This window comes from Polypterus senegalus, chromosome 12 (assembly GCF_016835505.1).
Source record: "Polypterus senegalus isolate Bchr_013 chromosome 12, ASM1683550v1, whole genome shotgun sequence".
NCBI lineage: Eukaryota > Metazoa > Chordata > Cladistia > Polypteriformes > Polypteridae > Polypterus > Polypterus senegalus.
Window position 1 is genome coordinate 91,594,858 of NC_053165.1, and position 23,292 is coordinate 91,618,149.

Consider the following 23,292-nt stretch of genomic DNA (forward strand, 5'->3'; position numbering starts at 1 on the left):
GCCCAGACCTTGCAACATCTGTTACATAGTTGTAGTTACATACCCTGATGGTTTTTTTACATTTTGAAAGTACAGATACATGTAACTATGTAAGTACATTTGTTTATGGATCAGTGATAAATTGTTACATTGTAATTATATAAACTGTGGGATAACAATGACAACTGAGTAATTAATTATAATGTTACTTTGTATTGCACAGTAAGTATGGAGTAATAACTCGTAGTTACACCGTACTTATACAGGTAATTACATAGTAGTTACAGTGTAATTATGGACACTTAATGTAAAGTATCACAGAGAACGGTCCAGCTCCACACAGATGCTATTTAAACCCTGAAGCTGTGAAGCAGCAGCTTATTCACAAGATGGTGTCATTTCCTGTCACTCTAAAACTCGGCTTTGATTGAGGAAAGGAAAACACATGCAGAGTGGATATAAATATTAATATTATCACCTCACACGCTAATTTCCAGTTCAGCTCAATCTCTAATTACTTGGAAACATTCAGGTTTACAAGTTAAATAAGTGAAAGCAAACAAAGGAGGATTCCTAATGAAGTAGCACTCTGCATGCACAAACAGATGACTCATGTCTTGCGGCGGCTGCTCTTTGTGAGCTGCCGCTGACGTGCATCGCTGCGAATGTGGAGCTGCTCTCTTTTGAATTCTCGTTCGCTCCGACGAATCTTTTTTATAGATAACACCAAAAAAGAAAAGAAAAAAACTGCATGAGTTCAGATTCCCCACTGATCTCATTTCTGACTTCATGCACCTGAGCAAGCCCAAAGCAGGAGAACGCATTTTCAGAAAAATAAGACACCCTTCACAAAATAAGAAATTAATGGGGAGGCTTATGAGCCTCGGCTCTCTTGTTAAATTATGTAAAAGGTGGAGTGATTCTAGTGAGATCTATGAATAGTGTTGGCCTCATCCTGGGCTTGAATCTCATGGAGTTTGCATGTTCTCCCTATCTCACACCCTTCATGTAAAGTTGGCCCCCCTATGGGTGTATGCGATAGGGGGCTCTGTGATTGTCTAGTGTCTGTTCCTATCTGACTCTTGTGCCCCCTGTACCCTCAAGAGCCCCCATGTTTAAGAATGTCTCAGACAAGTGATTGTTGGCCCCAATCCTTTTAGTTCTTGGTTAACTCCGCCTGGAACGTGAGATCAACTGTTTCGATTCTAAATAAATATTTGGTTTAACACATCAAATTGTCTTTACATGCTGTTATTCTCTGAACCCGTATTATTCAATGTACACATGTGTAATAGAAACCAAACATATTAATTAAAGTAAGAAAAATATCCTCTACCAGGACAAGTTTGATAAAACCTTTTTAAGTCAGCAATCAGTGACTTTTGGCTCCAATTCTTCTACATATTTTTCAGTGTACACATGTATTGTAGAAATCAAACATATTAGTTAAAGAAAGAACAATATGCCCATCCCGGACAAGTTTGTAAAACCTTTTTGAGTCAGCAATCAGTGACTGTTGGCCCCAATTAAGGTGACCATCCGTCCCCGTTTTACGACAACTGTCCCCACTCAGAAATTTGTCCCCGTTTTGTCCCCAGTTTCAGCTGGTTCACTTTTTTGAATGTATCTCATCACCACGATAATTTGAACTCGGTACGCATGCACGGTGTTTTGACGGAGGTCATGCTTTACCATATCCTGCAACTTTGGTGAGAAATCACGTGATAAGCTTTTTCTTTCTCTTTTTTAGTCGGCAATCAATGACTTTTGGCTCCAATTCTTTCAGTTCTTAGTTAAGCCCTCCTGGAGCGTGAGATCAACTCTTTCTTTTCTGAATAAATATTTGGTTTAACTCATGAAATTGTCTTTCCATCCCTGCTTTTATTCTCTGAGCCCATATTTTTCAGTGTACGCATGTATTGTAGAAATCAAACATAGCAATTAAAGAAAAAAAATATCCTCTACCAAGACAAGTTTGATAAAACCTTTTGAGTCAGCAATCAGTGACTGTTGGCCCCAATCCTTTTAGTTCTTGGTTAACTCCGCCTGGAACGTGAGATCAACTGTTTCGATTCTGAATAAATATTTGGTTTAACACATCAAATTGTCTTTCCATGCTATTATTCTCTGAACTCGTATTATTCAATGTACACATGTGTAATAGAAACCAAACATATTAATTAAAAAAAGAAAAGTTTGATAAAACCTTTTTGAGTCAGCAATCAGTGACTTTTGGCTCCAATTCTTTCAGTTCTTGGTTAAGTCCTCCTGGAATGTGAAACTAATGGTTTCTTTTCTGAATAAACATTCATTTGAGCACATCAAATTGTCTTTCCATCCATGCTTTTATTCTCTAAACCCATATTTTTCAGTGTACACATGTATTGTAGAAATCAAACATATTAGTTAAAGAAAGAACAATATGCCCATCCCGGACAAGTTTGTAAAACCTTTTTGAGTCAGCAATCAGTGACTGTTAGCCCAAATCCTTTTCGTTCTTGGTTAACTCCGTCTGGAACGTGAGATCAAGTTGTTCTGTTCTGATTAAAATTTTAGTTTAACGCATCAAATTGTCTTTCATCCATGTTTTTCTTTTCTGAGCCCATGTTTTTCATTATACACATGTGTGGTAGAAATCAAACATATTAATTAAAGAAACAAAAATATCCTCTACCAGGACAAGTTTGATAAAACCTTTTTGAGTCAGTAATCATTTAGTTCTTGGTTAACTCCTCTTGGAATGTGAGACCAGTGTTTTCTGCTCTGAATCAATATTCAGTTAAGCACATCGAATTGTCTTTCCATCCATGCTTTTATTCTCTGAGCCCATATTTTTCAGTGTACGCATGTATTGTAGAAATCAAACATATTAAAGAAAGAACAATACGTCCATCCAGGACAAGTTTGTAAAACCTTTTTGAGTCAGCAATCAGTGACTGTTGGCCCCAATCCTTTTAGTTCTTGGTTAACTCCGTCTGGAACGTGAGATCAACTTTTTCTGTTCTGATTAAAATTTTGGTTTAACGCATCAAATTGTCTTAACATCCATGCTGTTCTTTTCTGAGCCCATGTTTTTCATTACACACATGTGTGGTAGAAATCAAACATAAATTAAAGAAAGAAAAATATCCTCTACCAGGACAAGTTTGGTAAAACATTTTTGAGTCAGCAATCAGGCAGGAGAAAAACTTGTCCATCTGCATCCATTTTCTTCACCCTTGCAGCACCAGGCTGAAGAGGGAGTATCCTCCAGAGCAGTCTGTTACAGCATGATCAGAATGGTCAGGAGAAATAAGGGCAGAGGTCTATTTTATACCAAATTAATCTGCATAACGGTGCTGAATTAATGCTTACATTAACACACTCTGATTGGTTAAAAGACACGAGGTGTTTTAGCATAGAGCACGACAAGCCTAAAATAAGTCATCCTCCATAATATCCTTATACTTCAGTATCTCCTGAATTCAGTTCTAATTCTGTTACGAAAACTGTGCCAACTTGCAAGTCTTACTAGGTGCATGAAACAACATCACATCAGCCAGTTTCTTGAACCATCTTGGTGGAATATTCTGTTTGTTTTAGTCCAGCGTTACAGCAGTCTCTTCATGACATTAAAATCACATGTTTATATATGTCAATGTGCACTGCAAATCAAAATACTTAACTCCGTTTACCTCTAAGTTATTCTCTCACACAAGTCTAGCACCTCATTCATCCTAAATATGGTTGACTGCACTCTACTACTTGTAATAGAAGTAGTTCTCTCAGTTAACCGGACATTTTTTGCTGGATAGCAACCCAGGAGGTGCAGGTGCAGATATCAACAAAGTATAGGATTTTCACTTAAGAGCATCTCTGTGACTTGGTATCCCTTTGTCTACCACTAGAGGGCAAAAAAAGGCTGTCCATGGCCATTGTACTTACTTAGAGGTTCATTTCATCTCAACTAGCAGGCGTATGCAGTGTTGCCTGGGTATGTTGGTATAATGGATGTAGTCGAGTGAGGAATGACAAGCTGGAGAGAATAAATGCTGGGCTGCCAACCTGGACATCCTTGTTCAATTCCTGTAGGCTTTTCTTCTTTAATTCAGAATAAATAGGCCCTCAATGGTGCAAGCGCAACACATATAAAAAAGCAGATCGCCTTTTAGGGTTATGCCAATGGTTCCTGGAATGTACTGTAGATCACTAAGATGGAGCGGATATATGTATATATATATATATATATATATATATATATATATATATATATATATATATATATATATATACCTGTATATATGCAAACGTTCATGAACATCACCTTCTTCCTAACACACTTTTCCATGGCAGATCTTCAGGGCAGCTGGAGCAATCATTGTTCACAAAGCAGGAGTGATCCCTGGGTATGGTGCCAGTCCATTCCAGGGTGAAAACACACACACATCAGGGACCAGTTCAGTTATGCCAATTCACCTAACCAGTATATGTTTGGACTGTGGAGGGAAACTGGAGCCTTCAGACATGGACATGGAAAGAACATGCAAACTCTATGCTAAGAACATCTAGTAGAATGCTGGTCTCTTTACTGCAAGGCAGCAACACCACCATTGCACCAATATGCCCCCCAACATCCAAAAGGCTGTTTTGGGACATTCTGTGTGGTTTTTGTAGTGTTGGCCCTCCCATTATGACTGACCCATGAAATTCTTATAAATTTTCCTTTATTGAGATCAGATGTTCGACAATAATTTAACAACGATTGAATGTATTAAAGTGTGTAAGAATCAACATGTTAAGCAGATCAACATGGCACACCTCAATTACCAGCCTCACTTACTCCCAGGCCTAGACCTGTGCCACACCACCACACACCAGCCAGGAAATTCTCTTATGTTAAATTACATGAACTCCAATATAAAGACAACATTACATCAAAGCAGACTCAGCTGTTTTTGATTGATGTGCACTTTTTGTGTTGGTCCCCCATCACACCATCATTGACATTATTGACGTAGAATGTAGCGTTTGCTGTAAGTAGGGCCAAACCTAAAGAGTGTGCCAGATCCATTACCATCGACGAAACTGTTAAAGCATGATAACAGGGTTTTGGCTTTGGCATCCCACCCAAATTACACCCTCACTTCTCAAAAGAAGATGTGAAAATCCTTAAAGTCCACGTCTGAAGTTGTATCAGTAGTGATGTGCACGCAGAATATCATGAACTTCAACTCAGCTGTTTTGGAGTGCTTTATTTATTGCTCTTCCATTACAACCTCCCTCCTTGGTGAAATGTATTCAGTGCCAAGTCGTCTATACAGTATTTTAAGTTAGACCAAAGGAAAATCACATGCAAAATTTAGCGAAAATGTTCTTTATAGAATATTTATTTATTTGGTTGTTTGCTTGTTTGTATGTTTGTTTGTTTGTTTATTTAGCTTATGTAGAAAGTCAAATTTTTCGCGGGGACATATAAAGTTCTATCTATCTGTCTATCTATATCTCTATCTTATCCTGCCTACTGTACTAACATTAATATCTATCTATCTATCTATGTATCTAAAATATAATTATCAATTTATCTAGATTTTTAATCTTGCCTACTATACTATCTTCTATCTATCTATCTATCTATCTAAAATATAATTATCAATTTATCTAGATTTTTAATCTTGCCTACTATACTATCTATCTGTCTTATCCTGCCTACTATACTAACATTAATATCTATCTATCTATCTATCTATCTACCCAAAGACAAAAGTCATGCCAAAAAATGATCAGTGCAAATTTTCTGGATGGTGTAGCAGTCTACCTAAATGTGTAGCTCACTGTAATAAAATGGCTTCCCTGGCACCCCTGCCACACAGATAACATTCTGTTGAGTCATCAGGGCTCTTGAGAACAAACAGTTGACATCTATGGATTATTCAGACATTGCTTGTCATTGAGCGAGTTTCCCGTCAGCTGCTCTGGAATCTCTAATTGATGAAACATAATGATTATGCCAGTAATAATTCACAGCATGTCAATAAAGGGCTTTATCTTACTTAAAATGCTGATTAATAGTCGAGCTAAAAGAAACAAGGTCACACATTTAGCTGCGGTTGCAGGGAGGAGGGTGAAAAATAATAACGGGCTGGTCAAACAAGAAGGGAAAGCTTCATTTGTTTTATTAACTTTATCATTCAATGCAGCTTTAAGGAAGAAATGTATTGCAATACTATATATATATATATATATATATATATATATAATGTATATTTTTGCTTATCTGACAGAAATGAACATCAGCAGGTGTGAGAAAACTGATGTAGTAAATGAATGCCAGTTTCATTCATATGAAGAATGAAAGCTTACATAATTTTTAAGAATGAATTATTACTTAGTTTAAGTCCTTCACTCATTTATCTGAATTGAATTGACATCAGGGAAACCCCTGTGCAGATGATACCATCTTCATAATGGCAAAGGCATGTAAAGCTGGTGCCCCAATTCAATTCTGCCGGGCCTTTAGTTGGAATTCTCCTCTTGTTTGTGATTTAGAGCATTTGATTGCTTAGTTTGGTATTTCACCGTTTTCCTCCTGTAGTTCAGACCCGTAATCTTACATTAATTGATGGCTTTAAATGGGCTTAGCATGAAGGTGCCCTCTGATAGCCACCGATGCCATAGTTTTTGCTGGAACAGGCCAAGACACTCAATAAAAAAGCATATTCTACAAAATCTGAAAGCCGATGGATAAAATTAATGTCAGTTTTCACCTCTTTTACAGAAGGATCTTTTTATACAAGATGTTAGGCTGAAGATGCCAGTAGTGCTGCTGCTGCTTTGCAACAAGGAGATTGAGGTTCACATCCCAGGTGCTCCCTCCCTACATGGAGTTTGCATGTTCTCCCTGTGTCCACGTGGGTTTTCACCCACAGCCCAAAGACATGCCAGTTAGGTCGATTGTGTGTTTCTATCCTGTAATGGACTGGCGTCCTGTCCTCTGATTGTTCCTGCCTTGTGCCTAATGCCTGCTGGGATAGGCTTCCATGACTCTGATCTAGATAAGCAGTTTTCAAAAATGGATTGATGGATGTTAGGCTGGCCACTTTGTTCATCTCATTTTGAAGTTATCCTTTAGGTAGAGCGTGCGCTGCCACAGGTCTTATGCTAGCTGAAATCTTTGTTTAAAGTGTTTGAAGGAATAAAAGACTCATGGATTAAAGATGAAATTCATCTGCTTTCTCCCTCAGGTGGCCTTGACTCACCTTTCTTTCACATTCTGCTCACGAGTCTCCCCTCTTGACCCCAGCTCCAGTACTTCAGCTGCTTCTTGGCATTATAAGAGTGGATAGAACCCAATTTGGTGTTTGGTGGGGGATTGGGGGCACTTAAGAGAGCACAAAGGGGACCATGGCACAGCGGTCAGACCTAAACACACTGACGATTCATGTCAAACATTCAAAGCACAGAAAAGCTGGCATAACAAATGCAGATGCTGTCTTGTCTGGAGCTGCTTTGAATTAGATACAAGATGTGGAAGACACCTTAACAAGGAGAGAAAAATGAAAGTTCCTTTATAAAAAGTGAGCTTCATCCTAAAGCTCTTTCCAGTTCAAGAATTATCATTAAATAATTTACACAGACCCTGCAGTGGGCTGACACCCTGCCCGGGGTTTGTTTCCTGCCTTGCACCCTGTGCTGGCTGGGATTGGCTCCAGCAGACCTCTGTGACCCTGTAGTTAGGATATAGCGGGTTGGATAATGGATGGATAATTTACACAGACACTTTAAATAACATAAACACTGGCAACACAAGGAAGCATAAAACTGACAGAACAGTTCAGACCCTTTGCTGCTGGGGGACTCACTGCTTGAGTACTCTAATTCAATAACCGATAGATAGATAGATAGATAGATAGATAGATAGATAGATAGATAGATAGATAGATAGATAGATAGATAGATAGATAGATAGATAGATAGATAGATAGATATGTAAGTCACTATATAATAGATAGATAGATAGATCCTTTTTTTTGTGGCTTTTTAACAGAAGCTCTTTAACTAAATAAATACATAAATAGGTAGATAAGTAAGTAAGTAATTCAATGCATTATATTACTGCAAATGTTTGTGATGCACCATTTGTTGGAATTAAAAGTACAATACATTTTATTACTGCATGAATTACGAAATACATTGCAGACATTAATGCTGAACACGCTGAGGTCTGTTTTGATAACTACACTGGACCCATTGCTGTATGTAGGATTAGAAGATAATAAAAGTTCAGCAGAAATCTCCATTATTTTTTGTTGCTCCATTTTTCAATCTGTTATGATATGTAAAACATACAGCATCGGAACACAAGCTTCTCTTCTGTTAGAGAGGACTAAATAACCTGCATTCCTTATCTATCTATCTATCTATCAACTGTAATTATATTCTTAATATTGTGCTTTTAATTTAAATCTCATCATTTTTAAAAATTGTATCTAATAATTTTATCATGTAGTGTATTATCTGTACTGTTTGTGATGCTCCATCTGTTGGAATGACAAATGCATTGCGTATGTCTGTGTTATATGCCAGTTATATGGGATTTATAAAAGCACTGTTAGTGTTTGTGAGGTGCCACCTGTTTGAACGATAAGTGCAAATACATTTTATTAGTACTAATGTTTGTAATGTGTCATCTGTTGGAATGACAGAAACATAGCAACTGGATGGACATACACAGACACATATTCTTTTAAGAAGTTGGATGATATTTGTGATGCACTATCTGTTTGGAATGACAATTGCATTGTATATGTCTGTGTTATATGCTAATTGTATGGGATTTATAAAAGCACTCTTAATGCTAGTAAGGTGCCACTTGTTTGATTGTGCAAGTGCATTTTATTAATCCTAATGTTTATGATGTGCCAGCTGTTGGAATGAAAGAGATCTATCTATCAACTATAATAATGTTCTTTTAATTTTTATCTAATAATTTCATTATTTAGTGCCTTATCTACTAATGTGTGTGATGTGCCATCTGTTGGAATGAGACAGAGACTAATGTACTTATCCATTAACTGTAATAACAGTCGTAATAATGTGCTTTTCACTTTTATCTAATAATTTTATTATGAAGTGTCTTTTATATCTATCTGTCTATCTATCTATCTATCTATCTATCTATCTATCTATTTATCTAGCTATCAACTGTGATAATGTTATTTTAATTTTTATCTAATAATTTTATTATGCAGTGCACTATATGTAATGTTTGTGATGCGCCATCTGTCTATCTATCTATCTATCTATTATATAGTGTCTTTCATTTATATCTATCTGTCTATCAATCTATCTATCTTATCCTGCTTACCATACTAAAATTAATATCTATCTATCTATCTATCTATCTATCTATCTATCTATCTATCTATCTATCTATCTATCTATCTATCTATCACATATAGTGCTTTATATATCCATCTTCTGAATTGTTTGTGCTCAGAATGTTCTTTTCTGTCTTAACAATATAGATAAGTCACAAGAAAATCTATTTTATTGTCTAACCTATACAGCAATTGCATTTCTCATCTCTGTACTGGAGGTTTATGTGATTTATGGTCAATTCAATTTATTTTTGTATTGCGCACTTCATAAAAGTTTGGCTCAGAGACGATCATGTTGCAGAATGTCACAGCCATTACGCACATCATCCTCAGTATTGCTGTGACTAACGTGGAGCAAAACTGTAGAATATTTTACAGGCGATAGAAGGGAGATAAACAAAAACAGCAGGCTGATAAATCGCTCAAGACATGAATCAAGGCCAAGAGAGGAGGCAGAAACCTGGGACCACCTGAGCCCCTGACCCCTCTGGCATTGAGCTGAAGGTTTCAAGTCGAGTCGAGCTGGTGTGCTGTGATATCGGTCGGCTTGAGAGTCATTTGGAGAACGGTGCCAGTGTTGAGATATACGAGCTCAATAGCTGCAAAACACTATGCCGTTCATTTTTCAATCGTCACTGTTAATTTCTTGATAAATGTGACCAATTGTTGTGTTCATTTATCTTACTGGAAATGCTGAGACAAAAATTTGCATTCAGAAATTGCCTCCTGCAAATCTGTGTAATAAGTTATTTGAACTGCTCCAGCGCCGGCCTGTCTGGAATACGCTTTTGGGTTTGGTTTCCTTTTAGGTGGTTGAATGTTAGGCCGATTATTTCTTTATACATATGCAGCAACTGGAGCACAATAATAAGATGTCCGAGAACTCCGTTGATGTGGGGAGAAGACACCAAGATCAGTCTAAATATAACACACACACACACGGCAACATGCATGATGGACTGCAGTAGACAAACCCTGGAATTTAATTGCTCAAACAAAAGATGGGTCAATTAATCCAGGACTAGGATTAACATCATTCACATACATTTGTGAGCACATTTAGAGGATTAAGTATCAAAATCAAGCAAATATCAAGTAAATCAAGCCATCATGTCCATTACAGAATCTCACAAAAATAATGATAATCTCGCTTAATCGTTTAGGACATTGTTCTTGTAAACCTGCCTTCCATGGGTCCATTTATATGTTTCTCATCGATAGATTAAAGAAGTGGACCGGGTGGGCTTGTAAAATATCTCAACTTTATTTAAAGACAACAACACCTGCAATAAAGGAATGTTGAGGCCCCAGCCGGGTCACTCCTTTTAATAAGTTCATAAAATGAAATCAAAATAGTGCCGTGGGAAAAACAGAAAAACTCTTATGCCATAAGACCCCTGGAATGGCAGTATTACCCCAAAATGGATCTTGCAGAGGACCCAAAATTGTTAGCCCCACTAAGATGGTTCATTTTCATGAAGGAATACCTGCCATTTTTGTCCTTAGCAGGCCAGCTCTGGGATCAGCGTATGATATAGAAGGGCAGTGTAGCCCCATACCATGGCACCTTAATGCATTAAATAGTAGCATTGAAGCCCCCACTTTAGTCTGTAGCCCTGTTTCACTTGAGACCCTAAATAAGCTTTAATGAGAATTTCAGTCTGCCTGCGAGTGTCCAGTAAATAACTAAACAGAAAAGAGCCTGCTAAACAACCGAAACACAGACTTGAAACGGTGAACTGATTTTCATATTGTGCCACTGCTTGGGCACCGCAGTCGACTGAGACCCTTCAGGACTCGCTGGACTCACTTCGGAGACTGAGATCACGTCTGCCCTGGTGTTGTATGCCATCTTGAATTAGGCTGAGTGAATGACAGCAAGGAATCTCTTCGGCTTCGGCCACAGCTTTTCCAGGAATTGCATTTTGTTTCCCGTCCGACCTCATTATTGGAATTTCTCTGGTTCACTTGCATCTAACTGAACCGATCCATTCTTACAATTCAGCCTCTACTGAAAATTGAAAAAAAGGACTATCCGGTCAGCCTCTAAAAAATAAGAAAAGGGATGAGCCATAAGAGAAGAGGAGGACACAAAGTCAACATTCTACTGGCTTGTGTACATTTGATAAAGATCAGTCAGTTTGGAACATTACAGGCAAAACTGTCAAGTTAAGAGCATCCACTGGATAATCACTTCATTTTACATGGAAACATTCTGGATGGACAATCATAAAGTACAGTAGAACATTATAAAGGAAGATAGCCATTAAAGAAATGATCACTTGAGAAAAACCCAGCTATGAATGTTTAAAAAGCAGTAAATTATAATTATCATAATTAGACCATTTAAGACAGATAGATTGATATTAATTTTAGTATAGTAGGCAGGATAGATAGATAGATATTCATTTTAGTATAGTAGGCAGGATAGATAGATAGATATTAATGCTAGTATAGTAGTCAGGAAAGATAGATATTAATTTTAGTATAGTAGTCAGGAAAGATAGATAGATATTAATTTAGGTATAGATAGATAGATAGATATTAATGTTAGTATAGTAGGCAGGATAGATATATATTAATTTTAGTATAGTAGTCAGGATAGATAGATAGATATTAATGTTAGTATAGTAGGCAGGATAAGACAGATAGATTGATATTAATTATAGTATAGTAGGCAGGATAAGATAGATAGATAGATAGATAGATATTAATGTTAGTATAGTAGGCAGGATAAGATAGATAGATAGATAGATATTAATGTTAGTATAGTAGGCAGGATAAGATAGATAGATATTAATGTTAGTATAGTAGGCAGGATAGATATTAATTTTAGTATAGTAGTCAGGAAAGATAGATAGATAGATATTAATGTTAGTATAGTAGGCAGGATGATAGATAGATAGATAGATAGATAGGTAATGTTTCTGTCATTCCAAACAGATGGTGCATCACAAACATTAATGCTGCTTTTACAAATCCCGTAACAAATGGCATATAACAAAGACGCAAGCATTGCACTTGTCATGCCAACAGATGGAATCATCACAGATATTTGTAGTCATGCATTTTATTACTACAAAGGTTTGTGAAGTGCCATCTCTTGGAATGACAAATGGAGTGTGTTTGATTACTGTGTGCATTACTAAATATTTTCCAACAGATTGTGTATTGCAAACATTAACACCGAGGTATATGTTGATTATTCTGATTTCAACCCATCTTAGACAGCTAGTGTATAATAGAATTATAGATGAGGGTCTTTGCAATAATTCTTAGTTTTCAGTTCTTAGTGAGTTGCCACCATGTTCACATCTGTTGGAGATAAAAATATTCTTTCTTGAGTTTATTAAAAAATTGTCATTAGTCATTCTCTAAAAAAAGAAATGATGTAAAAAATATTATATTTAAACTATATACTGTAACAATATAATGATAGATAGATAGATAGATAGATAGATAGATAGATAGATAGATAGGGCACTGTGTAAAATAAGGATTTATAGATATCCGGGTAATGAAAAGCAGTATATAATAGATAGATAAGAAAGACCACATTTTAGATGGATTCTGATCCTTTAAATGTAAATAAAGAACCTGCCTGACACAGAAGGTGCATCTGTTGAAGACATGGATGGCTATCGTCTCCATTTACCATTTTTATAACAATAATAATAATAATAATAATAAAAGTATTATTTGTTTATTTTTCATGTCAATGAGAGAGTGCAACTTTAAGCATTTACAACTTTATGGCTGTCATTAGCCGGATACTCCAGCTAAACAGACAGTGCATTTTGGCACACAGCTATAGCCCAGCTGCTCTCAGATATTAATTATTTATCCCTCTCCGCAGTCATTTACAATGACTTACCCGTTTCCTCTCCTAACAGAGGAAGTGCACAAGTGGTTAGGTTAAGTAAATTAAGTAAAAGCAGCCCCCCTTCAGAAAGTTTTAATGCATTGGTTATGGGAAAAAAAAGCCATGAGTTATACAGTTTTTTTTTTCCCTGAAATTAGCTCACTGTGGCATTGGGCACCAGCCTTTCCAACAAAGGGGATGAAGGCTACCAGATGCTACCACATGAACCAGCTCACTGATCTTGGCACTTTTCTTTGTTGCTTTTGTTACAAGTGACTTCCTAATTTCTAACAGGTTACATTAAAGGCAGTGTCTGCTCTAATCAGGATTTGCTTGTGTCAAGAGCTTGAGTAATATTTCTATTTCACAAACGGCCTCCAATGGTAAATCCAATCATCTTCCTCAGTGTGACATGGGAAGCCATCAAAGATCTTTATTTCTGGCATTTAAAGTAGAAAATAGTTGTTATGGTGTTGCCCTGGCTCCAGTGTATTTGTAGTTTATATCATCCTTTTTTATTATTTAAACATACTGTAATCTTTCATGTTATGCTATTCATATATTTTCATATTATGCTAGGTCTTGTTAAGTCCTGTTTGCCACATATTTCCTCCCATGATAATTACTGTAACTAACTCTTCCCTTACCATTAGCATGCCTCCCCCTCATTAAAATTGGTCTCGTGTACACCAATTCTGAAAATACATGGCTTAGACTCTGATATTTTTAATAATTACTGGCCTATTTTAAATCTTCTATTTAAATCAAACATTCTCAAATAGATAGATGTCTCCCCACTTCAGTTCCATCCTTCATACAATAATCTCTTTAAATTGTTCAGTCTGGCGTTTGCCCTAAAGCGAGTACAGAAACTGCTCTGGTCAAAATTACAGAAGATCTCCTCTGGGCAGCTGACATGGGACTTGTAACAATTCTTGTACTTCTCAGCTCCACATTTGACACCACATCCCACCAGCTACTTTCCTAGCTAGTCTTGGAGTCTGTGGCCTTGACCATCAGTGGTCTTCTTCCTTCCTCGCTGACAATAGGCGGTTTGTTCAAGTAAAGGGCTTTAAGTCGGAGAATGCAGTAATTACACAAGGAGTCTCCTGTTTTGGAGCTGCTTCTCTATCTCATCTACATCTTCCCAACAGGTAATATCTTTCAACATCACGGCATCTGATTTCACTGTTATGCTGATGACACACAGCTTTATTTATCTACTAAATCTACTTCCAATTTCCCTCTAAATATTCAGACAGCAGGCTTACAGCTCCAACAGGATCAATCTGCCTGCTTCGATGTTTGATGAATGGTTCAATGCGGTGAAGCAAATCATAAATACTGACATTTCAATGTATTCATGGTGTTTTTTTTAACCATTTCTCACATAGGCAATACAAGCATCAAAAATTCCAGTCGCAATGACACAATACATTTAAAGGCCTCACATACCATCTTCCGTGTCACTGTTATCGTCATTTTTTTTTTGTACTTTTACAGCAGTATCTGAATGCAAAGAATTGCTATTTTGAACATCTTTCTTCCCTCGACTCACAACACAGCGAAACCGGATGTTGCTTCGTTTACTGTGATGAATTCTCGCAATGCCACCTGGTGGAATCCTCCAGATTTGCATAAAGTATTTGCACAAGTATAAATAGTTCACTGCTTGCATTGTTAAGTATAACCCCAACCTTACACTTCTTCTCGCCCCATCAGATCCTCATCTGTAGCTTGATTTTCTGTACAATACGTCTAGCTCTGTTCTGTGGGAGCCACAGCATCTTCTCACAGTGCTCCTCAAATCTCTGGAATTCTCTTCCCTCTCATATATTCAAGTTTAGACAGTTCACTGCTTGCGTAGTTCAGTATATCTCCATCCTTACATTTCTTCTCGCCCTATCAGATACTCGTCAACAGCTTGATTTTCTGTACAATACATCTAGCTCTGTTCTGTGGGAGCTACAGCATCCTCTCACAGTGCTCCTCAAATCTCTGGAATTCTCTTCCCTCTCATATATGCATGTTTAGACAGTTCACTGCTTGCGTAGTTCAGTATATCTCCATCCTTACACTTCTTCTCGCTCCATGAGATCATCAACAGCTTGATTTTCTGTACAACACATCTAGCTCCGTTCTGTGGAAGCTAGACCATTATTTCACAGTGCTCCTCAAATCTCTGGAATTCTCTTCCCTCTCATATATGCAAGTTTAGACAGTTCACTGCTTGCATAGTTAAGTATATCTTCATCCTTACACTTCTTCTCACTCCATGAGATTCTCAACAGCTTGATTTTCTGTACAACACGTCTAGCTCTGTTCTGTGGGAGCTACAGCATCTTCTCACATTGCTCCTCAAATCTCTGGAATTCTCTTCCCTCTCATATCCATCAACTGGACTCAATAACACTATTCAGAAGCCCTCTTAAAACATACCTTTTAAAACTGGCAAATCAACTTTGATTTTGGAATTGTTATAGCCGGTTATCTTTTATGTTTGTTACTACTTTTTATGCATATTGCTATCTGATGATATCATTTTATTTGTTTTTATTTCTATTACTGCATAATTTTTTATAAGATAACCTTGAATTCTAAGAAAGGCGCATATTGAATAAAATGTATTACTATTAATTATTAATTGCTTGTGCAGTTACATTCATATGTAAAAGTAAGTGCACCCAATGAAATGTTTTTTTTTCACTTTTATCATACATGGGCATATCAAGATTTTCTCCTTATTTAAACAATATCTTTTGATAAAAGTGTAACCCTGTGTTCGGCTATAGCATCTTGAATAATTGATGGATGGGATGGGTTTAAATGAAAACAATAAAAATGTAACTTTTCAGTCATGTATGCAATAAACAAGACAGAAACTGTGAAAGACTTGGGGCACCCTTACGCAACCCCCATATGGTTGGATTATATTTGTAGAAAAAGAAAACATGTGGAAGCACAAAAAAAGTCTTCTCAATCCCAAGTCTCATTTGTCTGGTTGCCCAAGATGGTGGCCCTTATGGTCATATGGCGAGTCCAGGTGGACAGATACTGGAAGTGACATTGGTGAAGAAGAGCTGTCAATCTTCCTGTCTGCAGATGGACATAGAACATTATCACACAGCGCCATCCCCTGGTCCGGTGGAGAACTACCATCACCAAAGCTCTAAAACTATCTCCTAGGTGCATGCATGTGACAACATGAACTGATATGCCATTTCCATCTATGGAAAAGAGTAAGCCTACCCTTGACTCTAATACCTGGAATTGCCCCTCAAGTAGAGGTTTCCTACTTCTATATTTTACACCATCTTTCCAGAGCACATTGTTCCAGAACTCCGGGTGTCTGCCTAGGTGTTCAAAGGAAAACTTTAGTTTTACCCTGATGTTCTTTTTGGATTCCTGTTAGTGCAATTCTCATGGAGATCTGATGTGTGCAGCCTCTTTCTAATGGTACATGTATGTATTTTGACATCAACAGTGACAAGAGATACCTGCAGGTCCTGTGATGATATTCTGAGATTTGCTTTCTGCTCTCGGGCTGATCTTTCTATAGGGTCTGGCCTGGATAAACTAGCAGTTGTTTGATCGTCTATGATCTTCCAGACTTTGGAATGATTGATTTCCAATTGTTTGAAGCTCTTTTTAAATGCTTTCTTAGACTCCTAGGCATCTATCACCTTACTCCTGAAGCCCTTAAAGAACCCTTTTAATCTCAGCATTGGTGATAACACACACTTCAAACCAAACTAAATGTCAGAGGACTAATTCAGACAAGATCCTCTCTAATGAACTTCTAATCATTTGAGAATTACCACCACCAGAGCCTTTATGCTGTTCTCATGTTGCATGTTTGTGACTGTATATATATATATATATATATATATATATATATATATATATATATATATATATATATATATATTGTCACACACGTGCACATGGGAGGAAGCTAAAGGGCTCGAAAGAGGGTAATTCCATGCCGGACCTGGGGGTGGCACAATACACTAATCCTTTCTCTCTCATCTGAACCCTGTCTCTCAGGTCCTGCTCCTGGGTTGTCTTGGAACAAATTATCCTGCTGACTACGCCACTGTCAAGTAAAACGAGTAACACTGCAGGTTTGGGGTAGCCACCCCATATGCTTGAAGATTGGGTTGAAAATCAAAGAAAAAAGACAATAATATCTCTTTACGGAGTTGAGTCCATGATGTGTGGCAAACAAAATGGCAGTTTTAAAGCCGGGTAGAGGAAGTAACATCATCAGGCCCAGAACTGGAAGTGATGACATCAGGCCCAGAACCAGAGGTAATGTCATTGGACCCAGAACTGGAGGTGATATCATTGGGCCCAAGCAGAATTTCCCATGGTTGGTCAGCAGAAGAGAGAAAGAAAGGGTCAGTGCGCTCTGCCATCCTCTGGTCTGGCATGGAATTACTCTCTTTCGAGCCCTTTAGCTACCTCCTATGCACAAATGTGTGACAATATATGCAGTGTGTATATATATATATATATATATATATATATATATATATATGTATGTATGTATTGTCACACACATGTGATTGGGAGACAGCTGAAGGGCCTAAATGATAGTAATTCCATAATTCCACGCCAGAACAGGAGGCGGCAGGGTGGCTGACTGTCTCTCTCAATCTCTTGCAGACCACCCATGGGAAATGCTGCAGCATACCGGCACCACTGATGACGTTACTTCTGTTTCCGGCGCCAATGAGGATGTCACTTCTAGCCCCCAACGACATCACTTCCAGTCACTGCGCCAATGAGGACGTCACTTCCAGTCCCAGCGCCGATGATGACGTCACTTCCTGTCCCGATGACGTCACTAAAGGTTCTGGCCCCGATGACATCATTTCCTTTTCTGCCACCATCTTACCTCAATAACATCAGTTCTGTTTTGAACTCGAGTCTGTGAACAGCTCTGTTCAAATTAACACATTTTTGCAGTCTTGGAACAATATACAGGTAGCTGCCCCAAACCTTCATGTGACCCATTCTTGTGACTATATATAGCAGGTCACGGAGCTTTGTGTGTGCCAGTTGTCTTTCATGATAACAATGTAAGTAAGCTGGCAACTCACTCAGTGCTGCCATCACTCCCACATTGGTCATCTCTGAAATCAGAAAAGTGGTAAAAGTCCTGTTGTGAGGACTATGAACAGACAGATGTTATTCCCATATGCTGCATTTATTATGATAGCCGACATTTTCAGGTACATTTTTCCTTCTCATTTATAAACTCGGTACATATCTCTAATCAATCAAAAAGTCTTCATGCTTTAAACCTCCTACACTCTGTCTAGACAAACCTGCTCATCTATAAAAAACAAAATGGCCAGGGAAACGGTCATAGTCAATTTATGTGAAGAAGAAAAGTCTACCATCGCTAAAGGAAAAAGAACAATGCGGTTAAAATTTGCAGAGCATAATAATAAAATAAAGCATGCTTTCTCTTTTAATTAACCTTGGAGGTACTGAAAAGTTGCATATCGGCAGGTCTTATTATGCGCAATGAGGCATGTGGGGATAACCTCTCGCAAAAAGTCTGGAGCCACATCACTCACTATGTAATGGCTCGATATAAAACTTTAATTTGACTCTAACATTAACTTTATTCTTATACTGTAGCTGCTTATTGTGTCGCAGAAGGTATCGGTAGCTGATCAGTCATCTGCCAGCGCCACTGCTACAGTACATGGGTTAATATAATAATGAAGCATTAAAGAACTTAAATGATCAATCTATTTATATTCTATATGGTGCCTTGCATAGTTTGACATACATTCATCCTAACACGCTTACCCAGGGAAGGGTCATGGGGCAGCTGGAGTCTATCCCAGCAATCAAAGTGGGCAAGATGGAAAAATAAACACCTGAATAGTGTGGCAGCTCATCACAACACACACACATACACACACACACTCAAGAGCCTATATAGCATCTCCAGTCCACCTAACCAGCATGTCTTAGAACTGGAGCCCCTGGAGAGAATGTGGGAGAACATGCAAACTCTACACACGGAGCACCTGAGATGTGACCCTCATTCCCCTTTCTGCAGCACTGGCACTGCACCAGCATGCCATCGATGTATTGATATGTACTGTATCTCTATTGCGAATGATCAACCTCGACACAGATAGACACAGACTCAGAATGTCCCACAACACACACGTTTATTTCCTTCTTCTTTCCCAAACACAGCACACAAACCCCACAGTGCTTCTTTTCTCTATTCCTTCCTCTTTTTCTCTTCTGCTGCCTCCGCTCCTCTTCTTGCAAGCTCTATCATCTTCCTTCTACTGACTCCGGCTCCTTGAATGGAGTGAGGTGGCTTCTTTAATACTACACCTGGAAGTGCTCCAGGTGCTTTCCGATCAACTTTTGGCAGCACTTCTAGGTGTGGCGGAAGTGCTGCATGGAAATCCAGTTCCTCTTCTGGTGGAAGTGCTGTAGACCACGGTTCCAGAGCTATCCAGGTGCCCCCTGGTGGTGGCCAAGGACCCCAACAAGGTTGAGCTTCTAAGCTTCAAACCCGTGGCCCTGATGCAACATTAGGGGGGCTGCCCTCTCATGTCCCGGGGGAGGTACTGCTGTTGATATGTTCTCTCCCTCGGCCCTCTCCTCAGAAGGGCGTCCCGAATGTGAAGGACCCCGGTCGTCTAAAACACTATCTTTTATCTATTCTGAGTTTATATAGTGCCTTGAATATTTACTTATGTAGTTATTTATTGACATGTAGTATCTATCAATTTACCTATCTGTTCTTACATTATATAGTGGCGTGTATATCTTTCTATCTATCTATCTATCTATCTATCTATCTATCTATCTATCTATCTATCTATCTATCTATCTATCTATCTACTGTAGTAATTTTCTTTGTAATGTACTCTAAATTTGGATCTAATGATTTTATTATGTAGCTTTATCAGTAACGTTTGTAATGCTCCATCTGTTGGAATGGCAACTGCAATACATATATCTCTGTTATATGTCACTTGCCATGGGATTTGTAAATAAATTGTTGATGTTTTTGATTGTTCAAACGATAAGAGCAATGCATTTTATTACTAAAAATGTTTGTAATTCTCTATCTGTTGGAATGACAAATGCAATACATATATCTCTGTTATATGCCATTTGCCATGGGATTTGTAAATGAATTGTTGATGTTTTTGATTGTTCAAACGATAAGTGCAATGCATTCTATTACTACAAATGTTGATGATGCACCATCTGTTGGAATGACATAGCAACTTGATGAACACACATACACAGACACACAAGCACTTATTCTTTTAATAAGATGGATGACGTGTGTGATGCCTCATCAGTTGGAATCTATCTATCGTCTTACGGGTCAACAAGTATTACATATTTTGTCCAAATGTTATGACTAGAGAGAGAGATTGTAAGCACAGATTGCCAAAAACAGTCAAAAAGTTATTCAAAACTTTAAAACCTGAGCTAGAAATGAAACTTCCACATTAAATATTTATTTTGCAAAAGTGCTCTGTAATAATCAAAGCTCCAAAGAGTACAGAAGGTAAAAGGAATGACCTGAAAAAGGCAATCCAATAGAAAACAAAGTCCTAATGCACAATTTCAAAACACAAAGGGAAAAACAGAGCAAAAACTCCACTAATAGCACAAAAGCACAAAACAATTGCAAAGTGAGCTCACCATTCACTTAGCACATTCAATGAGCTGCAAAGAACTGTGGGTTTTCTTCAGCATTTATAGTGCTGAGGGCAGTCCCTTGTGGTGATGGACAGGTGGCCCCGCCTCTTGGGGGCACCACCCACAAAACCCACGGAACGTAAAAGAAGATAAATAGAAACTAAATGACCAATAATCTTAACATACACAAATAAATCAAAAATTAACAAAAAGGAAATAAAAATGGCATTTGAAACCCAGCCAAGGGGGGAATCCTGACTGAAACATATAACCCTAAGAAGCGATGCTCCTGTTTTATTTTTTAGGTGTTCTTTCAGTATGACTGCTGACCTTACCAGCAAAGTACACAGTGACCTACAGTAGTTCAGTGTCTTGGGGAGGCCAAAGCCTATCCTGACAGCATTAGGAGCATGGCAGGAGCCCGTCCTGGACCAAAGGCCCACTCACGGACACACACACACTCCCGGACATATCCAGTCAGCCCAACACCTCTGAATGGCAGTCTTCTTCTCGAGTCCTTAAAACCAAAAGTTTCATATGCCACTTCAATAGCGAGCACAGGCTATGGTTCTGTCAGAGGCCACGGCGAGGTCCTCCATGGTGCATGTTTCGTCCAGGAATCGGCAGATCAGGAGGTGTTCCCCCACAGTCGCACAGGTCACTGTCATCAGGGTATCCTCACTTGGTCATGTTGACGTTGGATCTGCAAGTCCTGGTGGATGGGAGTGCAATGCTTAATCATTTTTGAGCTGTTTCACAGCGCCCTCTAAAGGTTGGTAATGAGAAATGACTCATTTCCAGCTCTCTTAGAGATTGTTCACGGACCAGCACCTGTTTTTTCCTCCATCTCTGTAAACTGCACAATTTTAAACTGGTGAGATCCCAACACAAATAATAGTTTTATTATGTAAACAGTACTCCTTTAGCACATACGGTACTAAAATAGCAGCATATTATAATCTTTAGTTTGGCGTTTAAGGTCAGAGTGTAAAACAGTGGGATGAACCGTCATTTGTTGAGCATTTAAAGCCACTGATTACTTGAAATAATTACAATAAAACAAAATGCTTATTTTATCCAGACACTGACTACATCTAATAAAAGTGTCAGCAGGGCCCAGAAGGAGCATTCACGACACACAAGCAAACTGTCATTAGTCGTTTGTCTCAAGGTAGTGATTAGTAAATGCGTGGAACAACATACATTTCTTTACCTTGTAATTTGTTAAAAATATCCAGACAATTAAAAATCCACACGTTAGCTACATAGTAATTAAAATCTAACGGTAACGTTTTGCAGAGTGTTTAACGTAGGCCTTGAAACCCCTAATTACTGTTAACTACACTTCTGACTAAACAGAATTCCTTCAGTCTGATTAGAAATGAAGTTTACAAACAAAAACAAATAGGATGCGTCTTCTTCTTCTTTTTCTTTTTAAAGTTACCAATCATCCTCCGCACTTCATCATTTTTGTCAGTTTCTGAGACTTACTATAAAACGGTTATTAAGATATTTGATTTTTGGGAGTTCATCTAGAGAATCGAGACACAGTTGGAAACTTAAAGGTAAATTTTGTAAAAACATTAGGAAGTTTTTCTTCATAGAGAGAACCACAGACACATGGAGTAAGCGACCAAGTATAGTGGTAGACAGTAGGACTTTAGGGGTCTTCAAAACTTGACTTGACGTTATTGTGGAGGTATTAAGTGGATAGGACTGGTGAGCTTTGTTGGCCTGAATGGCCTGTACTCACCCAGATTGTTCTCATGTTCAGGGTAATTTTGACACAAACATTAGGAAGTTTCTCTTGATACAGAGAACCACAGACACTTGGAGTAAGTGACCAAGTATAGTGGTAGACAGTAGGACGTGTGGGACTTTCAAAGTTCAACTTGATGTTATTTTAGAAGAATTAAGTGGATAGGCCTGGCGAGCTTTGTTGGGCCGAATGGCCTGTACTCACCCAGATTGTTCTCATGTTCAGGATAAATTTGACACAAACATTAGGAAGTTTCTCTTGATACAGAGAACCAAAGACACATGGAGCAAGCAACCAAGTATAGTGGTAGACATTAGGACGTGTGGGACTTTCAACGCTCAACTTGATGCTATTTTAGGAGAATTAAGTGGATAGGCCTGGCGAGCTTTGTTGGGCCCAATGGCCTTGTCTCATCTGGATTGTTGTAATGTTCTAATGTTCAGGGTAAATTTTGTGCAAACATTAGGAAGTTTTTCTTCATAGAGAGAACCACAGACACATGGAGTAAGCGACCAAGTCGTGTGATAGACAGTAGGACTTTAGGGGTCTTCAAAACTTGACTTGACGTTATTGTGGAGGTATTAAGTGGATAGGACTGGTGAGCTTTGTTGGCCTGAATGGCCTGTACTCAC

The 23,292-nt window shown here is 38.2% G+C and overlaps 1 protein-coding gene across 2 annotated transcripts in view; it reads left to right on the plus strand.

Moving 5' to 3' along the window:
- olfm2a (olfactomedin 2a) overlaps positions 1-23,292 on the plus strand; it is a 515,218-nt gene that overhangs the window by 268,894 nt on the left and 223,032 nt on the right. The window lies entirely within an intron of this gene.